The following is a 17564-nucleotide window of genomic DNA, read 5'->3' on the forward strand; positions in this document are numbered from 1 at the left end:
AAAAAAAAAAAAAAATTCAAGCACATGCCCCTCTTGCATGCAGGTTGAAGTGCCCATGTTAGTGGCTCATAGCCACCTATATTTACAATTCACAAACATTTCTAGCACGCGTGCGCACACACACACAGACACAATTAAAAATAAAACATCTTAAAACATTCAAATCACATATATGTGTGTATAGATATATACGTATATATACATATATATACATCAAGCAGATTGCCTTCCAGAATAAGAAAATTTTTATCTACAGTTCCCAGCAATGTTTGACGAAAACACCATGGAGGGTTAAAAGAGAATTTGATCTCTGGACAGCCTTATTATGTGATTAGAAAACAGCTTAAATCACACATTCTTCACAGATTTAGTAATTATACTACTCACTTGCCTCCGCACATGTAGAAAAAGACCAGGAATGAATCATGAATCATGGTTCTTTCACTGAGAGCAACATCAATGGAAGCAGACAAGAATTTCCAAGTCTTTTCCCACCAGCATCATTGACCATTTTCTTTATTTCCCATGATAAATGTTTGACTATTATTTTATCTGTCTACTCATTCTTACTAAGTGTTTTATAGGTCTTTCTTCGTGGGAAATTTTTATTTTAAATTCTAATTCTTTAATAACTAAGGAATTGTTTATGTTACTCTTTATAGTAAGCTTAAGTCATTGTCTTTCAAGGAGTTTATTTAGTGTAAGTCCTTCATTTTTGATGCTACCATTTGCTTTGAAATATGTATGATTTTATTTTAACATAATATACCAACTTTCTTTTCATTACTACTACTTTGTTTTCTTTAAGATTTACCATATCTATTGTCTTAGTTGGGGTTTCTCTTGCTGTGAGGAGACACCATGACCATGGCAACTCTTTGAACCGGAAAACATTTAACTGGATGGCTTAAAATTTCAGAGGTTTAGCCCATTATCGTCATGGTGCAACATGATGGAATGCAGGCAGACATGGCGCTGGAGAAGCAACTGAGAGTTCTTACATCTTGACTAACGGGCAACAGGAAGTGGTCTGAGAATTGGGTGTGGTTTGAGCATAAATGAGACCTCAAAACTCATCCCCATAGTGACACACTTCTCCAACAAAGCCACACCTACTAATAGTGCCACCCCCTCTGAGGACCATTTTCTTTCAAATCACCACATTAATTAACTCTTTATTATGGGTCTACTTTTTACATCTGTGTGTGGGTATGTATGCATGAGCATGGGTGCCCTCAGAGGACAAAAGCATCAGATCTCCTGAAGCAGGAGTTACAGGCAGTTGTGAGCCACTTGACATGGGTGCTAGAAGTCGAACTCAGATCTTCTGGAAGACCAGTACATACATTTAACAAGCGAGCCATCTCTCCCATCTTTGGATTTTATATTGGATGTTTTATTTTGAGGATTTCACTTGACAGAGATTAACCATTTCTGTTTAATGCAATTATCAATTAATAATTTGGCTTAATACTACAATATTATTCTTTTTTCACTTATTTTCCTCCTTTTTCCTTTTAATTTGGAATAATGATCTTATTACATTTGAAAATTGAATTTGTTTATTTATTTTGTGTTCATGCATGCCATGGCTTGGGTGTAGAGATCACAGGATGACTTGCAGGAGTCAGTTCTCCTGTCTACTATGTGAGTCTTGGGGATTATGTTCAGGTTGTCAGGCTTGGCAGCAATTGACTTATTTACCTACTGGCAAGAACACACACACACACACGAGAGAGAGAGAGAGACAGAGACAGAGAGACAGAGACAGAGAGATGTATTCACTTTCCTCCTCAAAAGACGCTGCCTCAAAAATAAGTTAATTATCTTCATTACCTTTTAAAGGCATTTGGATAAAGACATCTTTATACTATCCACGTGATGGCCATGTCTGCTGCTCTCCATCTCTTTTTATCAAGTTTGGATTCCATTTAGCATTATTATTTTTAATTATTGCTAATTTTGCTAAAGGACTTCCTCCACCATTTCTTTTAGTGTGCTCCTGATGGTGATTTCATGAAAGATGAGCTCTTTCATCTTTTAAAGAATGTCTGAAATAATATCTTCATTTCATATTTTGCTTTTGAAGGCTATTTTAATGAATAAAGTACTTGATATTGATGGGGTGTTATTTTTAGTACTTTTAGTATATTATTATTGTCCTTGCACTTGAATTGTTTCTGATAAGAAGCTGATTCTCATCTTTGTTCTTTACATCGAACACCTCTTTTCCTTTGAGAGGCATATAATTTTCTTTTTACTACTATTTCAATGAGATTTTGCTGTTAACCAGTATTACACAGGAATAAACCAATATTTGTTCTGGGGGTAAAGTTTACCACTGTCACCTTCCAAAGTTTAGGGTCTAAGCTGAGGCTTTCCCCTCTGCCTGCTGAGAGCAGGCATTCAACCAGTCCTCAGGAATCCTACAAATGCTGTTTACTCTAGTCCTCATGAGTCGTCCCTCATGCATGTGGGTACTGTCCTTACATGCATGACTGCTATTCACTCGGACATTTAAGGGCTCATTCTCTTGAGATCTTGGAGGCCCTTACCTGCAGTTTCCTTTTCTGGAGTGCTTCCCCAACAACTCTGGTCTTCCTAGCATGCCTAGATTCCCAATTTCTTTTCTCTACATTGTAGAAAAATTTTTCTAGATACTTTGTTAGCATTATGATGTGGTTTATCTCATTTGTTTTGTTTTCTTCTTATGGCATCACTGTCCTTGATCGTCTGATATCCCTTGTCCTGAAGTCATTGCTCTGTAGTTTTGTCTGTCTTCCTCTAGTTGTTTTATAAAGAACGACAAATCTAGTCCTCTTTTACTCATTTTGACCAGAAGCAAAGTCCAAATTGAGTTTTTTAAAGTAGACACATGTGACACACCTTCTTACATTATGATATTTTCAGTTGTGAGCCTAATCGTTAACAGCTGAGCCATCTCTCTAGCCCATACTATGCTTCTCATAAAACACTTCTTACTGTTCTTAGGATAAAGCCCTTATTTCTTAGGAAAGTCATCAAAACTCATGAGTTCTCACTTATCACAAGCCACATTTTCTTTATGTCAGCCAAACCAGTCACCTCTCATTTGTTCAGACTCAACAGGCACCTCTTCCGCCACTACTCTACCTTTTACATAGTTACTTATCTGTATTCTTCAGCGTTTGCCTGAGTATCATTTTTCAGGGAAATTATCCTCAGCTTCCCCCAGTAAGTTGTATATATGAGTTGGATTTCATTATGATGGAATGCTTGATGAAGGCAAAGTTTTCAAAAGAAAGGGGCTTATTGCTCATGGTTTTGGAAGAGCAGACAACCCCATCATCCAGGCAGTTTACTCTTTGATGAGAGCCCTCTCGGCTATAACACATCTATAAGGGCTGGAGAGATGGCTCAGAGGTTAAGAGCACTGACATCTATAACACAGCTATAACTACAGCTGATTGCATAGTAGGAGGAACATATGTGGGAACAAAACATCATATCTCAGAACTGGAAGCCATAGAGGAGCTGGGGTTTCATGACCTTTGTCAAAGACTTTGAACTCACCCAAGCATCTCTTCCTCGGTCTTATCTCTTCAAATTATATCTCTCAATATTGCTATATTAGGGTCAGGGCCTTAAGACATGAACTTTTTCCAGACAAACACTATCCAAAGCATAGCATGATGGTTTTATGACTGTCCCTAAACCTTGAAATCAATGCTAATATTGAGATGCTATAATATATTGAATAATTTGTAAGGGTCTTTCAAATTGTGTGTTCTATAGTTCCTACTAGGGGAAGGTTTGGGACAAGTTAGGGTGAGTATCAGACAGCGAAGGACACTGGCCCCTGGGTAATTAATAGGGTAGGTTAATTGGTTATCTACAACAGCTACAAGGAAAAGGGAGCAGAAATTAGGTACAAATGATTGACTGAAGAAAAAGTACAGAAGTTAAGTGATTGAAATTAAGAGATGCAAGGAGTCACTGTTGGAGAAAAGGCCACTAGAAATTGGCAGTCATGTGTTGAGTCAATACAAGGTTGCAATGATGACAAGGGGCAAGACAACAATCAATCTATAGCCCTTAGTGCTCTAGAAGTGAGGGGGGCTAGACTGCCTGAAGGTCTCCATCATTACACACAAATCATGTGATGGCTGTGAGGGATGTCAAATTATAGGAACTGGTTAGAGAAATTTCCATTATAATATATATACATTATATATGCACATAATCATATACACACATATATACATATACGATATACATATATATAATTACATATGTATAAATATATGTGTATATATGTATAGATAATATATGATACACACACACACCTTTGGCTCTCTCATGCTGTACATGCATTTATTTTTCACTAATCACAATAGCTAAGATATGAAATAAGCCTAAATGTCTTTATCCTAGATGAATGGATAAAGAAAATGAGGCATATATATGCAATGAAAATTTATTCAGCTCTAAATAAAGATGAAATCATGTCTTTTCTACGAAAATGAATAGAACTAGAGAACATCATGCTAAGCAAAAGAAGCTATGCCTGGAAAGACACATCCTACTTTTCTCCTACTAGTCAGAGTCTAGGCTGGAAGACCTATGAATGTAAGGGGAGCTGAAGAGAAGAGGAAGTTGAAGGGAACATGGTTTGAAGGCCGAGGGCAGATATAAAGGGAGATGAAAGGACTGGGATACACGATGTGAAATCCACAAAGAATCAATAAAAAAAGTTTTAAATATTAAAAATGAAAGGGGGAGAAGAAGAGATAAGGAGTGTATAATAGGTAAACAAAAATAAAAATAATAAAATTTTACAAGTTTTCTCATATTCAGAAAATACATAAGAGAAATCAGAAAGAGAAATGTGTGTGCCCTAAATTAGCCTAAACTGGCATGTCCCCAGGCACTGCCTGTCAGGATCTTCTCAAGATTCCTAGGCATGTGCCTCCTTGGCTCCACCTTTGCACCCGTTGAACCCACAGTTCATCTGGATCCTGACTGGCTCCAGTCTTGATTTGTTGCTATGCTCTTGTCCTTTGTACTAGACTTTGCTGTGTTTGTTTTTCTATTTCTGACTCGGCTTGCTCAAAAATGTACTAATGGTCACTCGCACTTCAAAGCACCTCATTTTTATTATTCAGCAAGGACCCAACCCCACTCCTGGTCGTGAGCCACCGACTCACTCAAAATCAGTGGACCTTACATGACAGATTCACATCAGTGGCTATTTCTATAGTTTTACTCATATCATCCTTGCAGATGAAGTGCTAGCTACAATGGCAAAGTCCAGACCCGTCTACTGTGTATTTTGGCTTTTTCTCTCCAGCAATGGGAGTGAGTGCAAAGGCACTGGGTTCTCAGTGCAGACCTGGAGCCACAGTTACAAAGATCTGTTACAAAGAAACTGGGTATACAGATGATAAACCTCAACGTGAAAGGCTTCTATCTTATGGATCAAGAAGCTTGTCACTGTCTGGATTAAGACCCAGTACTGAGTGCTCTGTAGGTGGCTGTTGTGAGCGGAGTCACAAAGTCCACTCTGCATCATCTCCCTCATGTTCAAGATTAGCACACTAAACTTTGGTTTATTTGACATATTTATTGAGAACCTACCATGTATGTACTGAGTATGGGACTAGAATGTAATACAACAGTGACTAACTCAAGCACAGACTCTGATATTACTGAGCTTAAATCATGCTAGTTTCAAAGAGATGAAAGAGTTGTTACCACCTCAAGTGTTAAGGAAAGATGTTGCCAGATGATTCTAAACAGCAACCAAAAGCTAATCATAGGGTCTGGAGGAATGGCTCATCTGTCAAGAGCACTTATTGCTCTGCCAGAGGACCACAGTTCAGATCCCAGGACCTATGTCATGTGGCTTACAACCCCATACTACTCCAAGGCATCCAATATCCTCATCTGGCTTCCATGCTTGCACAATGAACACACACATACATGCACACACACACAAACACACACATACATACATACACACAAACACTAAAATAAATTTTAAAAAGACAGTTATAAAGGGTTATTGTAAGAATTTCTATCTTAATTCAAAGAAAGATAGATTGGTAACAAAGTCTATTACAGAGTGTACTATGATTTGTGCTTTGGAAGGTCATATTAGTTGTCTATGTGGAAGTGGCCCAAAGGACATGCAGCGATCAGCCAGAACCTGATTTGCCAGATCCAAGAAAGATACTATGCTGTCTTAGACCATTGTGTAAGCAGGGGAGGTCACAAGTGGCGGAATTCAAGTCAAACGTTAAAGTTTAGTACATAAGTTTTGCGGATGGGTTAGAAATAAAATATACTACTGTTCAAATTACGGATGTTCTAACTAGCCCATCGGTTTAAAAAAATCATCTTCTCTCAAACTTTTCTAAGAAAATGAGAGTCGTCAGAGAACAGCTTCCTTCTTACCTGCTGACGTGCATTTAAAAGGGGCTGCAGGGAGGTTGTGTCTTCAAGGGAGAGAGTGGTTCCAGTTAAAGTTAGAGTAAAGGACAAGCCCAGACAAGATTCTGAAGATGTGTAGGAAATGCCTGCACAAGACTTGACTGCCATTCCAAGCTCTTTCCTAAAATCTGAAGACAGAGGAGGGGTCTAATGACCTGCAGGAAGGAGGGCTGGGTGGCATGCAATTTGTCATAAAAGGCAGCATAGGTGAAGAGCACAGATTTTTTTTTTTTTTTTTTTTTTTTTTTTTTTTTGGAAAGCAGCTAGTGGGAGGGAGGTAATGAGAAGACCTGTAGCTGGCTGTGGCTAGATATAAAACCAGCTACTCATATAGTAGGTTTACATTTGCTGCGTGCAGAGATCGGAGACTTGTGCAGTACCAGATAGTGGCAGCTATGAAAGCCGCAGACGCTTTGTATCGGGAGATATCCATATCTACTTTGGGTTAGTTTGGCTCTCTGTCAGGATTTGACTTATAGCAAAGATAGTGGTGTGCTGTGCGTGAGGAAACCAATGGGAATGGCATCTATATTTTCTGAAAAAAAAAGGTAATGAGAGTTCATGGGATGGGGGACACCCAGATCTCCCTGGGAAGGGGGAATAGAAGAGACTGTGTGAGGGAACTGAGGGCAGGTGGAAATGGGAACGTGAGTGATCAGGTTGCTAGAGTCCGGAGTGGGAGAGTTGTGAGGGGGACTGCTGGGGGGTATTTCCGGGTGGGGAGGGGAGCCTAGCACAGGGGAATCTCCCAGGAGTCTATGGAAGAGCCCCAGCTTAGACTCCTAGCAATTGTAGATAAGTAGCCTGTATTCCGATGGACGCTTCACCCCAGCCCCTGACATCCATACATCTAGAGTCTGGAATGTTTGGGTGGAAGTTTCACCATAAGCCCCTTCCCCTGGGAGGTGCCTCAGACCAGACTCCGCCTCTGAGAAAGACCGCTAAACGATGACTCCTCCTCAAAAATGCACAAGACCGCTTCCATGGGGTATTTAAATTGCCCTCTCCTCCAGAGAACAAACGTGGTTTTCCGGTCTTCCTTTTCTGTCTCTTCTCTAGGGGGTTGGAAAACCATCCAGGAACTTTTGTATCCATTAAACCTGGGCTTTTTCTAATTCTGTCTATTTGATCTGATTTGGATTAGTATATCGGTGGAGAAGCTTATTGGGTGGGGTGCAGAAACTTTTCAGCCTGAACTGACCATTTCCTGTGCCCAGATTGGTGCCTGGCCCAATTGTCATCAGAGAAGCATCATCTAGCAAGGAGGCAGATGCAGCGACCCACAGCCAAACATTAGGCAGAATTCTGGAAAGTTGCCTAGGAGGAGTAGGAGAAAGGAGTGTAGAAGCCAGAGGGGTCAAGGACACCACGAAAAGTCTCACACAATCAACTAACCTGGGCTCAAAGGGGCTCGCAGAGACTGAACTGACAACCAGGGAGCCTGCATGAGACTGTACTAGGCACGCTGCATATATATTACAGTTGTGTAGCTTGGTCCTCTTATGGGACTCCTAAAAGTGGGGAAACGAGCTGTCTCTGACTCTTTTACTAGCTGTGGGACTCTACTTCTCATATTGGTTCACGTTGCCCAGCCTTAATACATGGGGAGGAACTTTGTCTTAATGCAGCCTGCAACTTGATATGCCAAATGTTATCAATGCTCAAGAGACCTGCCTTTCCCTGGATGGAGATGGGAGAGGCATAGATTAGGAGTTGGAAGGGGTGATGGGGGATAGGAACTGGACAAGGAAGAAAGGGGGAAGGCTGTGGGGCTTGGATATAAAATAAACAGATGAAAAGAGAAAGAAAGAAAGAAAGAAAGAAAGAAAGAAAGAAAGAAAGAAAGAAAGAAAGAAAGAAAGGAAAAAAGTCATAATACAGTTAACTTCTCTATACAATTGATAACTAAGCCACATGATTTATATCTTTTTATATTTATTTATATGAAAATATTTATATATTTATATAACTATGTATCCATGAAAATTTTCTTTCTTAAGATGCGGAAAGGAGAAATTAAGGAAGACACTAGAAAATAAGAAAGCTTCCTATGTTCATAGATAGGCAGAATTAATATTATGAAAATAGTGATGTCACTAAATGCAGTCTACAGAGTAAATAAAATTCCCATCAAAATCTCAATGACATTCTTCACAGAACTAGGGAAAAAAATTCCCAAATTCACAAGGTAGCACAAGATACTTTTAATAGCTAAAGAAATCCAAAGTTGCACACACCTTTAATCCCAGCACTTGGGAGGCAGAGGCAGGCAGATCTCTGTGAGTTCAAGGCCAGCCTGATCTACAAAAGCTAGTTCCAGGACAGTCTCCAAAGCTACAGAGAAACCCTGTCTTAAAAAATAAAAAAGAAAGAGAAAGAAATCCAAAGTAGAAAAAGCAATATTGGCTCACAGTACCCAATCTCTAATTATTCTATTAGACTCATGGTAACAGAAAAGAATGGTTTTGATACAAAAAGTGACATGCAGAGCAAAATAAAACAAAAAGTAGGGTCTGGAGTGGTGGTTCATGCCTTTAATCCTAGCACTTGAGAGGCAGAGGCAGGGGGATCTCTGTGAATTAGGGGCCAGTCTGGTCAACATAGTGAGTTCCAGAACAGCCAGAGCTACACAGTAAGACCTTGTCTCAAAAAACAAAATAAACCACACAGTTAAAGTCACCTATTTTTTGATGAGACTGAAAAACACCATGCATTGAAGAAAAGACATCCTCTTGAACACACAACAGTGCTGGGAAAGCCAGGTCTCCACGGGCAGAAAAATGACACTAACTCTGTCTCTCATTCTGCTCAAAGTTAGCTCAGTGGATCAAAGACTCTAATGTAAGTGCTGCAACGTGTGCACACCTAGAGGAAAGCAAAGGTAGACGTTTGAAGATGGAGACTTAAGTAAGGAACATCTGAAAAGGGATCCGATGGCACGGGAATAATCTCAAGCCCCGACACGTGGGATTGCATTAAATAAAGAAGCTTCTGCACAGACAAAAAAAAAAAACCAGCCAAGTTAAGAGACAGTTTACAGAGCAGAACAGTCTTTTGTCAACATGGGATTAATATCAAAGACATATAAAATAATTATAGAAGTTAAGTACTACCCTCCTGTATCATTCAATCAATAATTATACTAATAAACTGGAGTTTTTAAAAGAAGAAACACAAATGGATAATAAATACTTGACAAAATAGTCAACATCCTTTGCCACCAGCAAAAATGCAAATTAGAACAGCTTTGAGATTCTGTGTCATCCCAATCAGAATGTCTATCGTTTAGAAAATAAATAACAGCAAATCCTGTCAAGGATGTGGTGACAAAGAATCCTTACGTTTTTTGCTGATGGCACTGTCAACTTGTCCAGCCACTATGGAAATCAGTAGGGAAGAGAGAGAGAGTGTTGTAGGGGGCTGCTTGTTCATTTCCTGGCCACTCAGACTCCCTAAATAATCACACAGAAACTATATTATTTAAATCCCTGCTTGGACAATCACTTAAGTGTGTTGCTAGCTAGTTCTTATAACCCATTTCCATTATTTTATATTTTACCACGAGGCTCGTGGCCTATGGGCAAGGTCCAGCAGGCCGCTCTGCGTCTTTCCCCTCTGGCAGCTAAATGGTGGTGTAGGTATTAGATGTTAAAATATAATAAACAATAGTGTTTGGAAATGTTTTATCTCTAATTGGTCCAGCAATCTGATTTACACATTGCAACCAAGAAAACTCACATCCAAAATGAAAATGCAAGCTGGGCTTGGTGTTGCACACCTATAATTTCAGTGCTCAGGAGGCTGAGACTGGAGGATTATCTCAAATTCAAGGCCATTCTGTTTGTATTGTGAGTTTCAGATCAGCCTACCTTCAGGAGATGAAAGAAGCTACATAGGGCACACTGTTTAAATACACTACTATGTCACACCTCCATACTCAGACGTATTCATATTCCTAATTGCCTTTTTTGTCTCCATCCCCATTTGAGAATACATGTAAAGTCAATATAAAGGAATAAAAATATACTTTCGTTGTTTCTTTCATTAAAAGAAATTCATGGGCTGGAGAGATGGCTCAGCAGTTAAGAACACTGGCTGCCCTTCCAGAGGTCCTGAGTTCAGTTTCCAGAACCCACATGCTGGTTCACAACCGTCTATAACTGAGTCTGATGCCCTCTTCTGTCATGCAGGTATACATGCACATAGAGCATTCATATACATAAATAAAGTAAATCTTAAGGAAAAAAAACTTTTGTATATGAAGTCGAGAGAGGAGGTAGCAAGGGGGAGTTGGAGGAAGAGCAGGAGTTAAGATGATTAAAATATATATACGCATGTGTAAGTCTCAAAGAATGAATGATGAAAGTTTATTTAAAAAAGAAACTCCTGTGATGGTGGAAGCAAATCTTAACTCCTGGCAACAGACAGGGCCCACAGCTCACAGCTTAATCATCTCGTCGACTGTGCTACTGATGTACAGTGCTATTGCTCTTCTCTGTCACTTCGACAGGAAACTGGCCACCTCAGTGTCACTGTGAGTCAAAAATCCAGGGCTTGCTTTCCTTGGCTTATCTTCCTTGAGATTGAAGCCTTTAAGGATCTGCTTGGTGGAGTATGTGCTTCAGAGTGTCTCAGGCGGGACTTGGTGGCATTTGATTCTTTATGGGCTGTTGCACTGAGAGCATTAGGTTTTCATCGGCTGTGTGATTTGGACTAGCCTTCTGTCCCTTGTCCCACGGGATAGTTCACAGCTTGGCGATTGCATTCTTCTCTTGTAGCAATTTAGCAAGAAGGAATGTGTAGGCTGGAAGCCACTGGGCTTTTTTTTTTGTAACCCAGTTTCACAAGTGACCCTTCACTTCTGCCGCCTTGTAGTGATTAAGAGTGAGTTCTCAGTTCCAAGGGAGGAGGCTGTAGAGATATGAATGTCAGGAGTCAGTCACTACTTCAAGAGTACCTGCAGCCATCTTAAATGATGCCTACAACATTGCTCCATCCCAAAATTTCACGAAGAAAGGTGTTTATGACCATCTTGTAGCATGCTCCCTCCCCCCTCAATGACTCCAGTCTACTGACTAACCCTGTGACCATAGCTTCTTGCCTCGCTGTAAATCCCCCATCACAATGTCAGATAGCATTTTATCATCGTATTCTCACAGATCATAGAAGACACCTGTCAAACATTTTTTAAAGATCATCTCACTTTGTTTCCTCAGGTAGGTGAAATAAATTTCAACTAAGCCCCAAGGATAGTCTTGAAGAGTGAAATGCGACATGGTCACATGACATCTTCAATGATGCTCCAGATGAAGAGGGAGAGCCGCTATCTTCATGACAGACAGTTTCAGGGCTGACTGCATTGCATTGCCGTCCCCCACCCACTGCATTTAAGTTCTCATGGAATGATTGATAAGTTCTTGCAGAAAATAAAGACGAGACCAAACCAGGTCTGAATTGGACTTTATAAATATTGTCATGGTAAATCACAGTCAGTTTGATATAAGAATCTTTCAAAGACAGAAAGTGTTATTCATTACTGGCCATCACCTGAATAGCACCCATGTACCTCTGTGATGTTTCTACAAATTCCTGAAAACACAGCATTCAAAATGGAGCTGCCAATAAACTTGTTATCCTGTCAAAGGGCATCTCACTCAAACTTGAGTGCCACTGAGAGCCCACGTTATTCTCCAGCTCTTTCCTTGTTAAGTAATATACTGCTTGTCATCTTTACATATGTGCTATCAACTCCAGGCTTTTCTAAACAACCTCATATGGCTGTTCTTAGTACTTCCTATTGACTTTGAGAAGTGAGCATGTGAATTAAAGACAGTAACACCTTTCTGTTGGCCAAGCAGCCAATACAGGATGAAGCAAACCTTCAAAATCCTGTAGTCCGAATCTAGATGCTTTCTCTCAAAACAGATGTGTATGTAATATTTAAATAGTTGAGAACTGCCAAGGGAACATTTTTCTAAGGCATTTTTGAATGAGTCAGTAATTAGTTTTTTTTAAACGAGAAGCCACTAGATGGCAACATCTTAAAAATTAAGGTACACATTTTACCCTTGATTGGTTTTCTACGAGTGATTTACTTATCTTTCAATGGCTAAACTAACATTGCTTTATTTATAGGTAATTTTTTTCAGCACTGCTGAGATTTTTAAGTGGGACCAAGCCTGGTGTGGGTGGTACTGCTTCGATTTGCTTCTGTCGGTCGAGGTTGAGGACGAGTTTCTATGAAACCTGCAGTTTCTTCCTGGAGATTTTCCCACATGCCAAAGTTCTGCTACAAAGCGCTCATTGTTTATTTAATATCCAGCTTGGCAAACACTTTAACAGCTCTTTTCAGAAATATTTGTATCATGACAAGCTTTAGGAATTACAAATAAAATTCGTACTGCCTGGAATTCACCACTTCATCCCAGTGTGATCTCCAGTGCATCTTGAGAATCCTAACTTCTATATACATCTTTTATCTCTTTGGCACCTCTCCTGCTAATCTAGGCAGCGAAAATCTTAACGCCCCATTTTAACACTACATACACAGTCCCTTTGAGCCTTTGCTGTATTACACACGCCTAGTGACGTACATATCTAATATAAGTTTGCTCTTTTGGGGGCTTTTCAAAGCAGTCTTTTGAAATATAGCCTTCTCTACAGCCCTCTCTAGTCACGGTCTACAGTTCTTAGCATTGTGTCTGACACCAACTTCTTAATTCCCGGGTGGAGAATTATGTTATCTACCTGTTTATCTGACCCTTTACTAAAGGTATTTGACTTCTTTTCATGAATCTGCCATCACTCAATTTTTTAAAAGGCCCTTGCATCTGTCTTGTGCCTATGTGATGATTTCTTTAGAGATTTTAAAGATAGTAATTGTGAATTTTAAACATGGATGGCAACTGCCATTCATTCTGGATGTTCATCAACCAGTTTGACTTTGTAGTTTCTCTGTTTTTCTTTTCCTATATTTTTAAATTATACATTACATTTTTAAATGAACTGCACAAACATAATACCTTAATCAAGAACAGAAATATACATAAAACAAAATTGACCTTAAGTTTGTATCAAAAAACTCAGATCCATACCAATGCAAATCTTTAGAGCATATCCCCCTTTAAATGTAAAAGAACATTTATAAACAATATTTGGGAATATGGGTGTAGCTTCTCCAAACTGCTTCCTGCTGTTTATTGATCAAAGTATTTTGTTTTGGGGGGTGTTCACAGCAACTTTTCCTTGTTTCATGTCCATCAAACCACATTAGCCTGGAATGAATCCACAGGTTCCATCCTCTGTGGAAACAAAAGAAGGAGCTCTTTTCCAAAGCAACATATCCTTAGACCCATATTTTGAATTCAAGATACTTTTAAAATATATATGTTGGTTTAGCTTAGCAATGGGTTAAATCAAGATGTGAGAGTTAGCCAATAAGAAGCCAGAGTTAATGGGCCAAGCAGTGATTCAGTTAATACAATTTCTGTGTGGTTTATTTCAGGGCTAAGCTAGCCGGGCAGCCGGGACGAACAAGTGGGCCACTCCCTGTAACGTGTGTGTGTGTGTGTGTGTGCCTGTGTATGTCTGTCTGTGTATGTCAAAAGAGGGCATTAGATCACCTGGAACTTGAGTTAAATAGTTGTAAACCACTGTATAGGTGCTGGGAATAGAACCCAGATCCTCGGGAAGGAGGTGCTCTTACTGGCTGAGCCCTTTCCTCAGCTCTGTCTCTATTTTATTTTTTATTTCATTTATTTTTTCATCTATTTATTTATTTAAGTGTGGTGGGGGCTCATATGCCACAGTATCTGTGTGGCACTTACAGAGGTTGGAGGACAATTGGTAGGGGAGTCAGTTTTTTTTTTTTTTTAAGATTTTTATTTATTATGTATATAGGTTTCTTCCTTCATGTATCCTGCAGTACAGAAGAGGACACCAGATCTTATTACAGATGGTTGTGAGCCACCATGTGGCTGTGGGAATTGAACTCAGGACCTCTGGAAGAGCAGCCAGTGCTCTATTCCTCTGAGCCATCTCTCCGGCCGGGGAGTCAGTTTTCTAGTGTTCTGGAAGTTGGACTCAGATTCTCAAGCTTGGCAGCAAGTGTCTCTACCTGTTGAACCATCTTACCTGCCCTTTTGTAAAAAAGTATGTTGTGTCTCTGTAAGTTTGAACCATGGCATATGTGAAGAGGTCAGAGAACTCTGTAGAGCTCTCTTTTCTTTCTTTTTTTCTTTTCTTTTCTTTTTTTTTCTTTTCTTTTTTCTTTTCTCTCCTTTCACCTTCACGTGATTCCCATGAACTGAACTCAGCTTGTCAACCTTACCATCTTGCCCACTGAACCATTTGTCAACCTTTTTTTTTTTTTATGGAGTCAGCATATATAGCTCAAACTGTTTGTGAGCATGCTATACAGCCCAGATAATCCAAAATTTCTGCTTTTTCTGCCTCCAATTTCTAAGAACTGGGTTTACAGCATGCACTACCCTGCCCTGTTTCCATGAGGATCTTTTTTATGCACACGTGGTGTTGGAGCAAGAGCCCAGGGACTCACACATGCTAAGCATGGGCCCCTCAAGAAGCTACATTCTAAACTCCTCTTGACAGTTGGTGAATGGCTTACTTAGAATTCAAGGTCTGAAAAAAGGGCATTTCCACTTGAGTTCCAGGAACTCTGATTAAATCCTTATTTCAAAACAGGGCCATCAGAGATGACACAGTGGGGGCTACAGGAGAACATCTGAAAATAATGGCACTGGTGGTTCTACCACAACCAGGAAGCCACCCAGGCGACACATTATCTGCCAATCAAACCTAGCAGCCTGAATGATAGGCAGGGTCAGAATTTATAACCTATAATCTGCTCAGCAGGAAGCTTGCCACAGTCCGGACACTGTTCTGGGCTCCTGGCTCACGATCTTAAGGAGTCTGTCACAGTTAACTGCAGCAGAATGGGGCTCAGCCCTTCCTATGATTCATTTCCAAATCAAAGTTTCAGGAGTGAAGTTGAACGACAGAGCCCAGGTGACATCTGGTGTTGGGGCAAGAGATTCAAAGTTTTTTTTTTTTTTTTATTTTAATTTCTATTTATTTTTATTTTTATTTCTCTGTAGCTTTGGAACTGTTCTGTCCTGGAACTCACTCTATAGACCAGGATGGTCTCGAGCTCACAGAGATCTGCCTGCAAATGACTGTCTACTATACAGAATGGGACAAATGTCATGCAGCCCAGTCCTCTTTGGTAGCCAGGACAATCATTCCTCATTTTCTAGTATCCAAAGCATGTGTAAAAGAGGATTTTGCTTCTTAAAGGATTTGCAAAGCATGCTTGCCATTATTTTCTAGGAAAGTTCTTTAAATGTACCAGTTAATTTTCTCTTATGTGTGAGAAAAGGATATAAGAAAAGTCATATTTGTATTAGCTTGAAAATATGTTTGTGGAAATAATCACGGGTAAATGACAAGGCTGGAGAGATGTTGGGCAGTGGGGGACCTGGTGGGACAGACACTTTTTCCAGTATATACTTGAAGGATTTTGAATTTAGAACCACAAATATGTGCTATGTATTAAAATTTTTTAAATGTAATAGGTAAAAACATGAATATGCCCCAAACTGAAACTATTAATTTATCATTTTAAGAGTTTCTGCTAAATGTGGCGATACACCCTTTAATCCAAGCAGTTGGGAGGCAGAAGCAGGCAGATCCTTCAGTTTGAGGCCAGCCTGGTCTACAGAGAGAGTTTCAGGACAGCCAGAGCTATACAGGGAAACTTCCTCTCTGAAAAAACAAAACAAAACCCAAAAAACCCATCAATGACAATAAATAATTTTCTTCTTATTCATACTTAGTCTCCACTCTTCAGTCTTAATACTGCTAGTATATTTTTAATATACATATTTATTATTGTTGTTGTTTTGAGACAGAATCTCACCACGTAGCCCTGACTGACCTTGAACTCACAGAAAATTTTCTGCATCTACTTTCCTAGTTCTGGGATTAAACATGTGCCACCTTTATTACTAGTTTTAATTAAACTTTTAGTTAACATACAAATAAATAGATTTTATTATGTTATTTTCAAAATAAATCATTATAATTTGATATTATTCACCCCACACACTATCCCCTTGATTCCTCTCGTGTTCTATTCTCGTCACCACCCCCCACCTCCTACTTCCATGATACCTACCCTTTACTACCTCACTTTTTCTTCCTCCCCTCCTGTCAGAACACTTCCTTCTCTCATACATTCTCACTCTGTCCATGTCATCCATATATCTGTGCATCTTCATCTACACACACACTAAATATCACACACACTAAACACCACACACACACTCACACACTCATACACAAACACACCACACTACATACACATTCTACAAACACCACACATACGCACACACACTAAATACCACACACACTAAACACCACACACACACTCACACACTCACACACAAACACACCACACTACATACACACTCCACAAACACCGCACATACACACACACACTAAATACCACACACACTAAACACCATACACATACACCACACCACACTATACACACACCACACACACACACACCACACCACACTGTACACACACATTTAGAACTAGATTCCACAGCAACATTGCTCGTCTTTATGACATCTTGTTTTCTTTTTCCTTCTTGATTATTTTGTTTGTTTGTTTTTAGAGACTGGGTTTCTCTGTGTAACAGCCCTAGCTGTCCTGGAAACTAGCTTCTGTAGACCAGGCTTGCCTCGAACTCATAGAGATCTGTTCTGTGGGATAATGGTCTTGTACTCTGTAAAGATTTGTCACTTGTACTGGTTTAATAAAATACTGATTGGTGGGTAGCCAGATAGGAAGTATAGGTTGAGCAACCAGAACAGGAGAATTCTGGGAAGTGGAAAGGCTTATCTGCAGTCATCACCCAGACACAGAGGAAGCAAGATGAGAATGCCTCACTGATAAAAGGTACCAAGCCACATGGCTAACACAGACACAAATTATGGGTTAATGTCAGATGTAAGAGGTAGTTAATAAGAAAGCCTGAGCTACTAGGCCAACCAGTTTATAATTAA

This window comes from Chionomys nivalis, chromosome 6, assembly GCF_950005125.1.
Source record: "Chionomys nivalis chromosome 6, mChiNiv1.1, whole genome shotgun sequence".
Taxonomy (NCBI): Eukaryota; Metazoa; Chordata; class Mammalia; order Rodentia; family Cricetidae; genus Chionomys; species Chionomys nivalis.